Raw genomic sequence first — 17,447 nt, forward strand, 5'->3', positions numbered from 1 at the left:
TTAAATCTTAAATTTTTTTCACATGCCAGAATTAAAACCCATTTTCAATGTGTAAGAATTAAATAGATTGTTTTAATCCTTAACAATTTCTATCTCAAAAGCATGTACTCTGGTACTCAAGATCACACAGGAAGAAAATGATTGTTGTTTGTTGGGAGGAGTGTTGTTGTTAGGTTGGCGGGGCAGGGGGCTGCTGGTGACCACAGCCAGGGTGATTTATCACTACGCTTTACCCTCAGCTCTTCTCTTGCTTACTTTGATAAGAGTCTTGAAAACTTGCCCTTGCATTGGCCTTGCACTTCCAGTCCTCCTGCCTCAGCCCCCGGAGCACCGGAAATCAAAGGTACGTGCCACTGAACCTAAAAGTCTCCCTCCTTAGTGTTCCTTACAACATTCAGCCCTGCTTTCCTTACAGAATTCCTTACAGGTTCCTTCTTTACAGAATTTCTCAACACAACACACTTTAAAAAGCAACCTTCAACATCCTTGAGGTAGATAATGTTTACTTTACCACAGCCAAGCCAAGACGCAGAGACATGGATGTAACCTGGCCAAAAGTAAACTAGAATCCCATAATGCAGCTTGAGGGTGAAGTAAAACACTGCTGCAGAAGAGATCAGAGCAGGTAGGTACTAAACCATCTCTGCCAACAATGTACTAGAGACTTCTGACATGTAACAATCACTCAGATTACTAGTTTTCCTTAATTGTAAAAAAAAAAACAACAAAAAAACACCAGGGTTTGATTCCAAGATACAAAGTCAATTCATGCTCTAGGACAGTAATTGTTTAGGTTTTATGAACTTAACTGTAGACTGTGATAACTCATACCTTACTTTCCAAAGGCCTTAAATAGAAAACTTAATGACTCTTAATTGACAATTTTGCTTTAAAACCATGTGCCCCAAGGTTAAATAACCCTTTAACATCTCTAGCAGGAAATATAATCTTAAAGAAAAAAGTCAAATTTTCAAGGCTCACTAATTAAAATCCAAAGTACCTAGTCTGGTATTTGGGTTACTTAGCATCTGATCTCAACTTGCCTTCCCAACTTTTCATTTCCAGTTCCCAAAGCCACAAACTAAATGTGCTTTCCTTAAGGTCACCAAAGTCTTCCCACAGCCCAAGTTTTTTGTTTGTGCTATTTATCTTTTAGACTGTTCTCATCTCCAGTGTCAAGTTCCATAATCTTTGAAGCTAGAGAGACCTTCTAATTAATCAGCCAAACTAGGAAAGAGGATGTTTACTGCATGAGACATCAGGACCAGTAGAGATTAGGGCTACTAAACAAAATGAACACATGATGGTCCTGTACAAAGCCCAAATTAAATGTGTATGTACTAGATAGAAATAAACTCTCCTGACCCCAAACCTCTATCACTTTCTAAATTTCGTCTCTTTTCTCTGATCATTTCTGCCACACATGTAAGTCATGTATAAAAAGGCTTTATCTCCCTACCCAAACTGAGGCATGAAATGATTCAATATTATGTTTTTCTTAATGTCTAGTACATAGTAGGTTCTCAATAAATGTCTGATGCGTAAGTTATTTCCTAAGTACAACTAACTCAAGAATTTAACACAAAATCAAATTCTTTCAGATTAGAGCTTGCGTTTTCAAAATCAACACACCACAGTTCACACAGAGAAGAACCACACTCCTTGATCGCATCAGAGATCTGTCTTACTCCCTCAGAGATGTATCATGTCCACAAACTATGATGGTTTGTTCCAATGTGAAACTCCCCTGATGCATCTGACAAATTCACATATCACATGGGCTAGGACAAAAGTCATGGAACTCCTTGGTACCTTGTTGACAACATATCTAAACTCTGATACAAGATCTATGAAGCACTGTGCTTCAGATTTGTGAAGAGATATTTCAGAAGCTCTATCCACTTTAGGAGATTTCTAGATTTCAGGACAGAAGGTTGAGAGATCACTTATGATCCAACAAGGTTTTGACTACCCTGGATCCAAAAGTATTTTATCTGTATCCCTTGTAAATTACTACTTTCTAGTTATGTTTTGGACAACTGTAGGTCCGTATCTGTAATCATTGATCTCTGTATCTTGCGGGGTACACATAATAACACACATCATATATACTGAATGAATATTGAATTAATTTTTAAAATCAAGTAAATGACCAGAGATTGTGTATCAACTAAAATAAGAACCACTTGACCTGCTGAAATATGCTTCAAATATATACCAATTTAGGCTGCTTCAGTCACGTATTCCCTCTTTTGATGTAAAAAATCCTGTGAAATAGATTCAAGTCTATTTTCCAAATATTACAGTTTATAAAAATGAAAAGCAATGTCTAGAATGGGCTGTAACAAGAGAACCCACTCTTTAGTTGAGACATTCTGTTCACCAGGACTATAGTATCTTGGTCTATGCAGGAAGAACACAATGAGCGTGACAGATATGGTATTTATATAAAGAAAGTATTTCAAAGTTTACATTCTTATCGCTGAATGATACAAAGAACATTTAAGTGCCCCAAATCCCTTAAGCAGTTCTAGTACTTTACTGAAAACAGGAATAAAAGATTTTTTAAAAATTCACAAAACCCCTATTAGCTGCTTATGTCAGCCACTAGTACAGATAAATCTAGCTGTATTAGGGAAGAAAGGAGGATATAAATGAGAGGGGGGAAAAAAGCATTTAGCATACTAAAAAGCAGAAGTAGAAAAATTACAGACTTTATTCTATGAAGCAGAGGCAGGAGGATCACAAGTTCAAACCCAGCCAGGACAACTAAGCAACTCTGTGAGATTTTTTCTCAAAATAAAAACATTGAAAATGGACTGCTGTAGTAAGTATGAAGGCCCTGGGTTTAATTCCCAATAATGAACAAAAAGTACAATCCCTTAAATTTAGGTTTCCACTACTAATACAAAATCCTAGTTTACTAAATTAAATGCAGATACTAAAAGTGTCATTGTATCAGTGTAGCACTCTTCACTGCAAGGATAAATATACTATCTATAAATATCAAGTTACTTTGGAGACACACTTGAGGATAAATGAGGCATCTGGAATATTCCACTGAATTTGGACTTTTACTAAAACAGAAAGTCTTAAAAGATGAGAAAATCATTTTGAAAAAACAAAACACATAATTTGTCCAAGTATACGACATTCAAATTTCAAAATATAGGATTTGAACAAAAAATTTAAAGTCGTGCTTTATGCCACTTCTCAGGTTGCTTCACTACTTATGCAGCGTCTACATTCTTTTTATAACAGTAATTAAATTTAAACCTCAACAGGCTTCATTCCCACTTGCTATGAATCTGAAAACATGAGAAGTATGTAGCATTTATATAACAGGAAATATCTAAAAGCGTTCTGCTGAGATTTCCTTCCCCCACACCCCCATCCACACCCATTCCTTAAACTGCCTTCAAAAGAACAGGCCTGCTGTGTTCTTTAAAAATCAAACATTAGTTACTAATAGAAATAGTACACCTATTCCTTAGTTTGTTTGGACACCACATCTCCCCTAAGTTGTATTTAGCCTGACTTGAACAGTTTCTCAAGCCTAGCACCTGATCCTTAATGCTCAAATATTTTAATGCCATGTAAGTCAAATATGCTTTTCTGTTTTTATCAGGGTGGAATGTAAGAGGGAAAGAAAAAAGCTTACCAACTCGGCTTTCCATTCTCCACATACCAAACCCTGATCAAGAGGCCCTTCGAGCGTTTGACTTGAATATGGCTTTAACACTCAAGTCAGAAGAGCCCTTTCACCTCTTTCCACCTTCTGTATCCCCTACTCCTGACTTAGCCTCAAATCAACTTTGTCCAGCCAGTCTGAATTCCTATGGGCTGTTACCCAGTAAATTTAAGACTCTGAAACAAATAGAATGTGAAGTGCACAGACCTAGGAGTTTTTGTAGTATGTTATAGGTAAAGAATGTTCATACTGCATTTAAATGAGTCTAACATTTATTTATTATTAGTACCTCTGCAACAATACCTAGTAACAGTTACTAGTTTTTTTTTTTGTTTTTTGAAGTAGGGTCTCCCTATGTAGCTTGGGCTGGCCTTGAACTCACCATGTAGCCGAGGCTGTCCCTGAACTAGGCAGTAACCACTACTGGTATTTGACTTATTAAACACTCAAAATGTACCTTTTAGATACAGCTGGTCATGAAAAATTATTATGGCAAGAGAACATGAGTATCACCGTGCCAGAGGCAGTCATATGAAACTGGCATACAGGCAGCTATGATTTATCTGGCCTTTCAAAATCATGTGCCCATTTCTCCAGAAGCCATTCCATGTCCAGGAATACCCACAAGATCTGCCTCCACCAAGGAGCATTCTCATAGGTAGGTCAAGCTGGGCCAAACCCAATCTCCTCCAGGATCTACCCTTGCAAGAAAGCACATACATCTTTGCTGGTTCCAAAGCTAGCACATAGTACATTTTGCTCCAACGATATAGACTGGCTTAAGAGTTTCCCAAGATATTACTGGTTTAAAAACAAACACATCTCTAAGCTGGTGCTAATTTCCTGTGTCCTCCGAAAACTAATTTCAGGTAGGTACTGTGGTACATGCCTGTAGTCCCAGCTATTTGGGAAGCTGAGGAAGGAGTGTCACTTAAAACTAAGGAGATCAAGACCAAGCTGGGCAACACAGTGAGATCTCTTTCAAAAAGAATTAAAAGCACATACTGTAGCACTTGTCTGCACTAAATCATAGTATTTTCCCAGTAAAGTAACTGTGAACTTAAGATGGTGCAATCTTGAAATTAGATCAGAAAGTGATTCTTTTACACATATCCTCTTAATTGCTGCTCATAGAAATTATTTTGTCCCTGAAAGAGAGAATTTTAATTTCAGTTCCATCTTCTCATTATCCTCAAAAACTCTATAAAAGTACTGTTTTGTTAAATTGAGTCAATCCCAACTGAATAGGGTAATTCAGGAACTTGGCTCAATTGTCCATAGGAACACTAATTTCATTTCACCTAAATTAATACAACCTGGAACACTAAGACAAGCCACTCCCACTAACCATTCCACCTTACTTGATGATTCAATTCTATCTATAATTAAGGCATAAAATTACAGGGTACCCAAAAGCTAGATCACGTTACTTTTTTATTATGACCTAGAAAATACTATCTCTTCAAAAACTGAAAGTATCAAAATTAATTTAGTAACTTTCAGCACCATGCATATACAATAAAACAATCAACATAAAAGATACTTTCAGAATAATTTAGCAGTGACCTATAACTTTGGTGAAGTCAAACAATTACAACAAAAAATAGAGGAAATACAAACAAATTCTAATTTACACTCAGGTTGGGCTCCTAAAACTCATTTGTAAGTTAGCTCTTTAGTACTCAGCTTACATATTTGCTTAGGTTCCCAGAAGTCTCTGAACCTCACAGTTTACCTAACTGAAATTCTCTGCATCCTCTCTGTCATAGACATGTATTTTATTTTGTTTTGTACAGGAAGAATTTATTATTGTGTTCTTACTACTCCCTGTAGCTGTGGGGTCGGGGCCTCTCCTCCGGTAGTGAAACAGCATCCCCAGCTCCACTCCACTAGTGGAGGATGGCTCCTGCAGCCCTGGGTAGGGACGAAGTAGCAGTGTGGAGTATAAACCAGAGTAAGTAAGACGCTTCTGCCAGTCACTGTCACCTTTTTGCACATTCTGAGTACATGTGCCTCCTAAAACATTTATTTTCTAACTTCTTTGTGATCATGTGTTTCCTGTTCACTTTTTCCACTTCTTCATACTTTGCAGAGGTTTTTCTCCTTGGTGGATTCATTTTCCCTTTTGCTTTATCTTCTATTTGCCCCTAATAAAAATCATCACGGTATTTTAAGGCTTATTATTGCTAGGCCACTTAAGAAAAAGAGCTCCTTCCTCTGATGTCTTCTCATCCACTCTGAAAAAGAACAAAAATTGAACACAGGAAATAAAGTGACATCTTGATATACTAGAGAAAGATGAAAAGGCAAAGACCTTGATAAAACCTTGAGTGTGAATGACAGCCTAACACATAGTATAGAAACCAAAAAGGCACTGAAATAGACCAAAAAAAAAAAAAAAAAAAAAAAGAAAAAAAGAAAATCATGGCACCCTTGAAGAGAAGGAGAGGTCTATGCAGGAATAAGAGGGAGCAAGGACAGAAGGGTAAGATGATAATGTAGTTTCCGAAAATCAAAGAATCTAAATCCCCACAAATAAAACCTGCTATGAAGTCTGCAGATCAGAAATACATCTAGGGAAAATAAGGCAATGTCAGTCACTGGGAAACGAGAATACTGTGCCATGTCACATGATGGGTAGCACCCAATTGTTAATAGGGAGCACTAATGAGAAGTCTAGAACATTGCAAGATAAAGACAACAATTGATTTTTTTTATTTTAAAGAGAATAAAACAAAACAGAACAATGCAGATAGGAACAAGACAATGCAAGCAACACAGGATTTCAAAACAAGACAATAGGAAATCAACAATGGCTACCATAATGTCTCTTGTTTTCATCAAAATAGCTGTTCATATCTTCCCACACAATGAATTCAACAAATCGATCAAAACAAAAGAATGAAGGCATGACAGGCTTTCAAAACAAGACAATGGCTACCATAACGTCTTTTATTCTCTTCAAAATAGCTGTCCATACCACCACACATATTGAAATTAAATAATATAAAAAAGACTAAAACCAATCAAAACAAAGAATAAAAGCATTGCTGATAGGAAATGAGGAATGGCTACTACAATGTCTCATTTTCTTCAAAGTAACTCAGAACAATTGATATCGACTGTTGAAGGAAAGTAATGGCAATAAATAGGTAAAGTTTATTTTCAAGAAAGGCAATCAAATGTACATGAAGAAACTGCAAAGTGATCTTAATACCTAATAAGAAAAGGCTGTAGGGGCCGGGGATTTAGCTCAGTGGCATAAGCGTCTGCCTGGCAAGTGCAAGGTCATGAGTTCTATTCCCAGCACCAAAAAATAAAAGAAAGAAAGAAAGAAAGAAAGAAAGAAAGAAAGAAAGAAAGAAAGAAAGAAAGAAAGAAAGAAAAGAAAAGAAAAGAAAAGAAAAGGCTGTAATTGCTCTATGACATTTGGGGACCTTTATTAAAAACTATAAATGTGAAAAAAATCATACTAGTATCCACTTCCACTTTATATACTGTAATATAAAACAGAAGAATGCTTATTTCTTTGTAAAAAAAAATTATCGAGTAGTTTGAACAACTCTTCAAGCTGTAAAGTAAAAACTATATTAGGAAAAAATCATTTTTTTCTATACATAAGCAAACTGCAATAGTTCTAAACTTGGAGTAGCAAATTATCCTTTGTGTTCAAGGTCATGAATTATCTCTAGTAGTTCTGTTTAAAGTGAATATATTTATTTGAAAGGGTCATTTCCTCTAGGACACCAACATCCTTCTTCATTCAAGCTGAAAACTATGCCTTCACTAAATTCCTATACACACATAATTTTTGGAATGGTGGCAATGTCAACATTCAGTTGGTCAACTATTTCTTTTATAATTCTGTTTATGATCAATTTGAATCTGGAAAGGTTATTTGTGCAGTATGGTAAAGGTTTCTTTTATATTGCACACATATTACTCACTGGTACTTGCTACTATGATGCTTAAAGTTGTTTTCCAATACATGCTATACAGCATGTTTCTTCCAAAATTCAGTTAGAGAAATGCACAATTTTAGTTGTAACATCAATACCTGACTAAAAGTCCATCTAAGATAGTAAGTTTTAAATGATGAAACAATTCCTTGGTTTAGATTAAAGAAATTCCATTTGCTAATAAAAAGCAAATTTCTACTGGCACACACCTATGATCCCAGCTACAGGGAGGCAGGAAGATCCCAAGTTTGAGGCCAGCCTGGGCAACTTACTGAGTCTCAAAATAAAAAAAATAAAAAGGGGTGGGATATAGCTCACCGGCACACCCTTGAGTTTAGTCCTCAGTACCACCAAAACAATAAATAAGTAAGCAAGCAAATGGTCATATTTTAAGTCTCCAAGAGAATTAGTGTGACAGAAAACAAACAGCACATGAAACAAAGTCACAAATAACATTGTCACATCATATTACAATCTGAACTCAGAAATTAGTAGTAAACTTGAAAAGTGGTCAGGGTCCATAAATCAAGATGAAAATCCTGATTTAAATCATCAACTTCTCCAAGTAGAACAGAAAAAGTTACATCAGCCTCTACTCACTGGGCCAATGACTATGTACATTCCATAATGGCAGTAGATACTTGCACATAAAGAGAGAACAAGGAAAAGCTGGCTACATGACATTTTCTAGATGTATGTTGTTACTTTCAAATGCATATAGTCCAACCAATTGCTCACAGAAAAAAATCATAATAGAGTAACTCTAAACATCACTTCATTCCAATATCAGCCCTCTACACAGGTCCCACTGTCCTCTCCAGATCATTACAGCACTTTGTAAACTAGTCTCTCTCCCTATCACTCTCTCTTGCAGTCTCTCCAGCAATATTCTTCCACGCATCACTGTTTTATCAAAACCCTTCAAATGATACTTGTAACGAAGACTAAGGCTCAAATATCTTACCCTCAAAAACCAAGGTCTCCTAACCTGGACTTCAGCTTCTGTTTCTGTTTGGCACCCCTCTTTGCCAAAACTAGCCAGCATGTCTGTCTCTTAACCTGATGCACCACCCCTAGTACTTTGCCTGATGATCCTCAAAGCCCAGGGTGGGGTGCACCAACTCCAGGAAACTGATCCTTACCACCTCAACCATATCCTTCTCCTTGGAAGATAGAGCAATTGGAACTTGTGAAAGATGCATACATACATGCATGTATACCTCCGAAAGCCCCACCAACTCCTAAATTTTCTCTTTATACTTCGACATCAGTCATCTAACTACTGCCCAACTCTGCCCTTCATTTTTTTGATTGCGCTCTTTTCCAGATGCTTTAGCACATGCCTATTACAGTACTGTGGGATATCCCACAGAAATGTCAAAAGGACAAAAGTGCTTTAAAAAGCATAAAAGCAAAAGCAGTGCTTGTAGTATAGTTAGCACTGATGGGACTTGTGTCCACTGAGGGGCATGAGCTTCTAGCACACTGGCACTGGCAATATCATATATCTCCTGTCCTTGTAGGGTCCACAACTGAGGGAAGGCTGCTGGTTACCAAATAATCCCATTACAGAAGAATGTGCTTCATCTTAAGCCAGTTCAAAATATTATAGTTAGGCAGAGCCAAATCAGCAAATTTTGCCACACACTAATAGCAGTAGGTTCTCTATGGAAGATGTTAATAATTTATTACACAAATGGATAGCCTGCTGGTAAACACAGAAATGCAACCCTGGGAAAACTCAAGGTTGTACCTGACCCTTCTCTGTTCCTTACTGGGACAAGTGCCCCAGGGCCATTTCAAGATAGTCCAGGGGACGAGGTATAATCTTCCAAGAATGGCACATACCTCAAATATTCAGCTTTACATTTCAAGATAATCACAGTAACTGCTAACATATTTTGAGCAGGTATCAAATCGTTGAATGCATATAATAAGCTTCCGAGAGGTAGTTGTATGACTCCTACTTTACAGATGAAGGAAGGAATACCCAGAGATTAAGCAACTTGCTCAAAGTCACACAGCTACTGAAAGGTGAAATCAAGATTCAAATGCAGGCAGTTTGTTTGTCTTCAGAGTCCAGATTTTCAACCATTATATAAATGCGATGTATCAAACATTTCAAATAATTTTGTATTCTAAAAATCCCAAAATATAACATTTTAATGACACATTTTTAAAATAACTTTAAAATTTTGAAGTACTAAATACTTATTTGAATTAGTTATGTAGCTTTTTTTTTTTTTTTTGGTACCAGGGATGGAATTCCTGACCTTGCGCTTGCCAGGCAGGCACTTGTGCTGCTGAGCTAAATCCGCAGCCTTATTTAAACTTTTAAAGTTGATTTAAGTCACTTAAAATACTGAGTTTATTAAGCATGATTATAAGCCAACAATTACTAAAAACCGATATATCATTAATCAAAATAACATTAATAATGAGTAAATATTTTAATAGCAATACTCATCTTTAAATAGTTGTATATTTTAAATATTCAACTATTTTAGTTATAATATGAACTATGGTTTTTTTTAAGCAACTGTGAACAAATTAGATATATCTATCTAACTATATATAAATAGATATATAAATAGAATAGATACATATACCATTAAATTAGAATACATATTTAATGTGAGGACTTTGTGAAAAAAAAGAAAAATAAATAATTAGAATACATAGATATATAGATAAAATTAGACCATTAAATTAGAATATATAGGTATATATATCATTACCATTAAAAGATAAACAGCCAGTGCATGGCTCAGTGTTCACACTGCTCCACCTGGGGCCTGAAGTGCCGAGGATTCAGGGTAGACTTAGAAGTGCTGCTGTTCTCATTATGCTTCCATTTTCCTGCCCTGTGACCTCCAGGAAGGTATTTAACCTCTCCGAGCTCAGATTCATTCACTTCTGAGTCAGTACAAACATCAACACCAAATATTTCACCTTGAACATAAACATACAAAACATACACAAAACACTAGTCCCCAAAGAAAAAATTTAATTTTAAATACCTTTCTGAAAGAACAAATGACTGTTTCTGTGTTTCAATAAGGCCAACCTACAGTACATTTTCCAGCACCCAGGAGATAGGCAATGTTTCTACCCCTAACTCATGAAACTTTGTAGAAAACAACTGAATTGGGGCTGAGGATTTAGCTCAGCAACATAAGCACCTGCCTTGCAAGCAGGTGGTCATGAGTTCGATCCCTGGTACCGATTAAAAAAAAAAAAAAAAAAAAAACTGAATTAATATAAGCCAATTTTAGACTTTCATTTATATAGATGTTTATACAAATATAAAATGGTAACTATAAAATTTAATTTATAAATCAGTTTTAAAAATCTTTTAAAAAGGAATATAATGATTTGTACATATACAATGAAAAATTTTATTGTTTAATTTTGACATTAAAATTCATGATCTTCACCTCCGATGATTGAAAGCTTTTCATCTAATTAATCGCAGGCAAGAAATAAGACCAGGTGACATTATATTTAGTAGTTTCACACAGAAACGGTTTTGAGTCTATCAACAAATGTAACAGACCCAAAACTATGGATAGTTTAAATGAAAAGGCAAAAAGTTCCTTCTGAAAAAGTACTGACGTAGCAACTAGGTAATGACTAACAATATGCTGGTCAGGACTGTCAGCTCTCTATCTGTTCCTGAGAACCAAACAAATGGCCCATTCCCAGTAGGTTTAGCTTCTTGATCACAGATACCCCAAGAAAATCCCATAGCTCATAATCTCCAGGACCCTGAAGCTTCTCACAGACCGTTACCTCTGGATAACCAAGGAGTAGATGAAAGGAAGTCTCTCTTTATAGATATATTTATTCCAACAAATGAATAAGGAATGATTGAAAAATATGATTGTTTTGCAACTCTGATTCATGGATCTAGACACTGGATATCAACGGCTGCTAACACCTCAGATACATTGACGTATAATCAAAAATGTAGTATATGATTTTTAAAAATTTATTATAGTAAAAGACACATTGTCATTAATTTTAAACATACTTATCCCATTGCTCTTCCCACTTGCTGAGGTAATTCTGACAGTCTCCTTTTGTGAGCATCTTTAGTTGTGTTCTTGCAGCTGCTTTGGTGTGCTGAATTGATTCAAAATATTTATTTTTCATTTCATGATCATTTTGAGGAAGACCCAGAAGTTCCATGGTTTTAGGTGGATAAGGACACATCATACTGTTTTATAAGCCTGCCTTTCCTTCGGTGGCACTTGGCAACTGCATTTCCCATAATTCTTTATCACATCTTGTAAAGATATTCATGAAAGAGGACTTCCAAAACTGTTTCCAAAAGTGGCAAGAATTATAGGATAAATGTTCTCGAAGTAAGAGGAAGTACTGTGAAGGGAGTTCATAGCACTGTGTCTTTTACTGTAGTATATTTTATATAAACATTCATCATCTATTTTTATCATCCCTTTTATATGCTTTCAAAATGTTCATTTACTTATATAAAGTATACATAGTGAATTTGATCAAACCTCTAGATCTACTATCAATTTACAAGCAATATGGATGTAAGAAGCTGGACCTGGTGGCATAGGCCTACAATCCCAACATCCTTAGAAGCTGAGACAGGAAAATCAAAATTTGGAACAAAGCCTTGGCAACTCAGTGACTTGGCAAACAAGACCCTCTCTCAAAATAATAACGTTAAAAAGTTTCTGGGGATGTTGCTCAGTGTAAAAGCCCTGGGTTCAACCCTTAGTACTGGAAAAGTAAGGTATATGTATTTGCACAATGGGATGCTATCAGGAAAAAAAAAAAAAGACAGACAAGCTATGGATTTAAAAATGCTTAATAAAATACTTTTATTTTAAAAAAGCCTCCTCATCATTTTTCTTCTTGACTACCACGCCACCATAAAAATCTAGCTGTGCTGTTTTAGCAGGTATAGGACAAGATCTGCCTAGGATACAGGAGGAGTTATACGCCAGTACCAACTGAAGGTTTTCCAGTTTCTTAATACAAAAATCAAATCTGCATTCCTTTCCACGAAGTATCCTCAATAGATAAACCGGATTGTCCTTTACAGAAGAAAGCACAAAATGGAGCAGTCGAAAGAAATTCAAAAGAAAAGAACATGGCAAGCAGTCAAATTGCAGGCCATCACTGGTGCATCTCTTGCTGATAAAAATAATAGCCAAGAGGAATCAGAAACCAGAAGTTACAAAGGCCTAAAGAGAACAAGCTATCAGGGCTGCCAAGGGAAGCGGAAAAAAGGTTAAGTAAGCATCTAAAAAGACTGCAATGGCTGCTGCAGAGGCTCCCACAAAGTCAATACCCAAACAGAAGATTGTGAAGCCTGTAAAAATTTCTGTTACCCGAGTTGATGGAAAATGCTAAATTGGCAGATCAGATTTTTAAGTAAAGCTCTGTAACTTAAAACAGACAGAAAGAGAAAAGGGAGTGGGGGAGAAACAAGAAAGTATTTGTAGCTTTATTATCTAAGCATATATCCTTAAATAAAGGCAAGTGATTGCCTTAAAGATTAGGGTACTATTTTTATGACAAATCTTTTATGCAAAAGATTTCTGGATGACCAGCAAAATTTCAGTGTACTAGTTGGTGTACAAAGAGTTGTTTTACAAAAATTCATTCAGCTATATTTTGTCTTATGTGAATTTCTGTAAGGTTTTTTGTTTTTGTCTTACAATAAGAGAATTTCAAAATAAAAAGAATGAGATTGTAAGGCAATTCCATATTATCTATGGATAATACTCTTAAGTGAAGCACTTAAGAGTATTAGTATTACATAGGGCCCTCTTCTACTCCCCACTCCAAGTTTCTTTAAAGTAATTTTGGATTTAGTATTTCAGAAAGAAATTGAAGAGGTCATTATGAGAAAAGAAATCAAAATGCTGAAGAGGCCCTTATAGTTACTCTACAATTTAGTACTCTTTCTTTCGAATTATATAACAGCCTTGGGCACCCTAAGAGATTTTTATCTTTTTTTTTTTTTTTTTTTTTTTTTCCTATACTGTGAATGAATTTCCCAGGATAGAAATGCAGGGCCACTTTAGCACTGAGCTATATCCCATATCCATAATTTGGTTTGTTTTAAAATCTCACTAAGTTGCTCAGGCTACCCTAACCTATGTGGGATTACAGATATTGCTGTGTCAAGATTCTCCTCCCTTTTCTTATAGATGAAGTTTCTTACCTATGTGGGCTGAGAAGAAGGTCTGATGGGTCCATTTTTAATTGCTAAATGCTTTGTGGATCTTTTTCTCTAACACACTGAGGACATCCTGGTTCAGTAAAGAGGAAACTTTCTTAACTAAATAAGAAAATACTGCTGTACATTTAAGTTTAGGAATAGAATTTGCACATGAACATGGGTAAGAGCTATAGGAAAAATATCTATAAAGTGGCAAAGATGTGCCATCATTCTCTGAAGGCACACAGAGCCTACTTTATATTATTTATTTAGTACCATCTCTGGAGAGGAAGACAGCCATTCTCAATGTGAGCAGAGAAATGAAGCAGCCAGTGGGACATTAAGTAAGAGTAACATGGAAGTCAGAGATGTATCTTGATGTTCTTTAACATTACAGTGAGGAAAAGGATATCCAACTAGTATGATACTCTAATACACTTAGTCAAAATCTAAGATCTAGATCTCATTTAAATGAAACGAAACAAATTTCCTAGTCAATTATTAAAATTCAAGATTCATTAGCAGTGACATAAATATGGAATCATATCAGATTAATCTTTGGCTAATTTAACAGTAACCTTCATTAGTACTTTACATCCCCAAAACCCACTGGTTTGCTAAGATAAGGTATTTTTATATAATGGTGAAAATGTGCATACCTAAAGTACTGTAAGACAGCCACAGTCTCACTCAGGACCTGTATTTTTTGTACTCAGGGAGGCAAATCCAAGTTTAAGGGTGGTTTTCATAAGACAATTTAACTGTAGAGCTACAATTTCAGACTTCCAAAATTTCTTATAACCCATTTTTATTTTTTGACCATTCAAAACAAAGATTATTCAGTATAATCAGTTGATTTTTATAAACAGTTCTCATTAATATTGAATAAAACACCATGACATATATAATCATGTATAAATATATAGCATACCAAAGAAACACATGTTTTACCTTATTGTCCTTATATTTCCCCTGAAGTACTTTTATATTTTGTCCTATGATGTTTCAAAATACAAGACTTAAAATAAATTTGCAGGCAATCCTTTATTCTGACAAAAATCTCTCAGGATAAAATTTAAACTGAAATCCTAAATAAAACATGCCAGAAATTTCTGTATAAATTTGAACTTGATCTTACACCTTTCAAATTTCATTATTTCTCAATATCATCTTTTTTTACAATATATTTAAGTAAGAAGTTATAAGATTTTTACCAATTACTAATCTCTGAAATTCAACTGCCACATTTTTAGGTCCTAGTAAATATAAAAATGAGTAACACTAAAATTATCTGTGTTTTTTATCTCAGACTAACATGTATATTCCCTTTACTGGCTAAAGCGTAAAACTTGTAAAGAAAATAATGTAAGCGTCACAATATGGATTTGGCATTAATTTAAAAAAAAAAAAACAGTCATAATAAAAACTAGTATGTGACTCTGCACAAACTACTTAGCTTTTATGAGCCTCCACAGCCTTACAGAAAATACAGTTTATATGACTGTGTGAAGTAAATGATGCTATATGTACACAAGCATCTGGAGTAGAACAAGATCTTAAAAATCCCTATTTCCTTCTCTTTTCCTTTCAAAAATGTTGAGATTGGAAGAGTAAGAACAGTTTGGGATACAGCAAAAACCTAGAAATGCGGTTTTTAAAATGTAAAGCCCCCAAACCAGCAGTATTAGCATCACTAATGTCACTGTCAAAAATGCAAATTCATGGCAGGGCACGGGCTCCAGCCCCAAACTTAACTGAGTATCTCTGAGGATGAAAATATGAAACTGCTTCAGAATGCTTCACTTGTTTAGAAACATTAATTTCTGAGAACTACAAATCCAGAAAAACAAAACAAATTTCCCATTTTCCAACCCTTGTTTACCTGTGTCCCTCCCTGCGTGTCACTCCAGCTCCGCCAACCACCCAGCTGTAAAGATTCAACTTTGCACCTTATGGGCTCACTTTTCAAACCACAGCTGATTTTCACTCTTCCTGGCAGAGTCTGTTCCAGTGACAATGCAGTAATTGTCACATTCCTACCTTCAGTACCATCCTGTGACACAGACATACAGAAGGGCTAGTATTCATCCAGGATGTACGTTACTCCCATGGGCAAGACATCCCATGCACACTCAAGTCCCGTGAGCTTTTCCTATCCTGTCGACCCAAGAACGAAGCTCATGATAAGACTGATTGCCTAGTTTATGTGAGGCTCTGGAATCCACCCCAACCACCACCCACACACAAAATCCTAAGCATCATTTTGCAAGCCCATGGTACCTGAAGCATGCAAGATCTTTCAAGGACTCTGAATTCCCCATGTCTCATTTTAAGACTTTTGTGGCAAGTCAGTCAAGGGAGATTAGACAAAAATAGTTGCTCAGTTTATCATAATTGAGCCCACATCCAGGCCAAAAAAAAAAAAAAGTTCTGCTGGTACAGAACTGTAATCCCAGGTCTCTGGGAGGCTGACGTAGGAGGATTAAAGAAAGTTTGAGCCCAGGCTGGGCAACTTAGAGCCCATGTCAAAATAAAGGGTTGAGCATATAGCTCAACATGCAAGCCTTGGGTTCAATCCCCACTACCACAAAAAGGAAAAGGAAAGTCAAAAAGAAAGAAAAACGAAGACAGAAAGAGAGACAGGGAGAGAGAGACATGAAGGGAGGAGAGGTTAGAGAAACTCATTATATTGTATATAATTTAAGACAACTCTGTCAAGATAAATATAAAAATAAAGTCAAGACAAAGAGTTACACTCTTGCAAATATTCTAAATGAAAATTATGATGGGCTCTAGCATGAGGTGTACAAACTAGGAACTTGATGGGGAGCAGTAGCCAGTTAGAGAAAATATAACACGTGACCGATTACTTCATCAGATAATTCACATGCCTACTTTCTTTCAACCTCTGGAACAGTGCCCTCTCAAAGTGCATTTCCACCGACACCCAAGATAGATAATTCAAATGAAATCATTGTTCAATTTATTTGGCTACAAAGACCTCCCCCATTACCAGAACCCTTGTGAGTGTAATCCCCCAGACCAAGAAGGAACAGAGAATTAACCCTACCATCTTGGCAATGAATCATTCCTGATGCCTAAAAACATGAGTCACTTCAACTTCTGCAGGTGAAGTCAGGCGAGATCAAATAGATGCTAGTACCAACACCTTCTACCATCAGTGAGATTGCAGCTAAGAAGTTTGTCAGACATGTGTCAAACCAAACTTGAAATTCTGAGATGCTACACTGTATCTCTGACAACAAAATCACAGTAATGTAACCAAAGATAAAGAGATAAGAGCAGGCATGGCTCATGAACTACAAAGGAAAATTAAGATGTTACAGAAGAATATTCAATGATATAAGAACATGCCACATATTTTTAGTTAAATTCTGGTGAGAAAATTATTTCCATGTTATTGGTTCCAGAACTATTCAATCAACTTACAGCCTCACCACCATCAAGATAATATCACTTACTGTCATGCACTATTTCCAACACTGAACATAATAATATTTTTAAATTCTTGTCACTTTTTAAACAGAATATTTTTATGTTTTTAACCTCCTTATACACTTTTGTATATTTTATT

The 17,447-nt window shown here is 35.8% G+C and overlaps 1 protein-coding gene across 2 annotated transcripts in view; it reads right to left on the reverse strand.

Annotated features, from left to right (window-relative positions):
* Wwc2 (WW and C2 domain containing 2) overlaps positions 1-17,447 on the reverse strand; it is a 221,514-nt gene that overhangs the window by 145,967 nt on the left and 58,100 nt on the right. The gene's annotated exons all lie outside the window — the stretch shown is intronic.

The sequence above is a fragment of the Cavia porcellus genome, unplaced genomic scaffold (genome assembly GCF_034190915.1).
Source record: "Cavia porcellus strain 051 isolate PalLab524CR breed Dunkin Hartley unplaced genomic scaffold, mCavPor4.1 scaffold_24, whole genome shotgun sequence".
Taxonomy (NCBI): domain Eukaryota; kingdom Metazoa; phylum Chordata; class Mammalia; order Rodentia; family Caviidae; genus Cavia; species Cavia porcellus.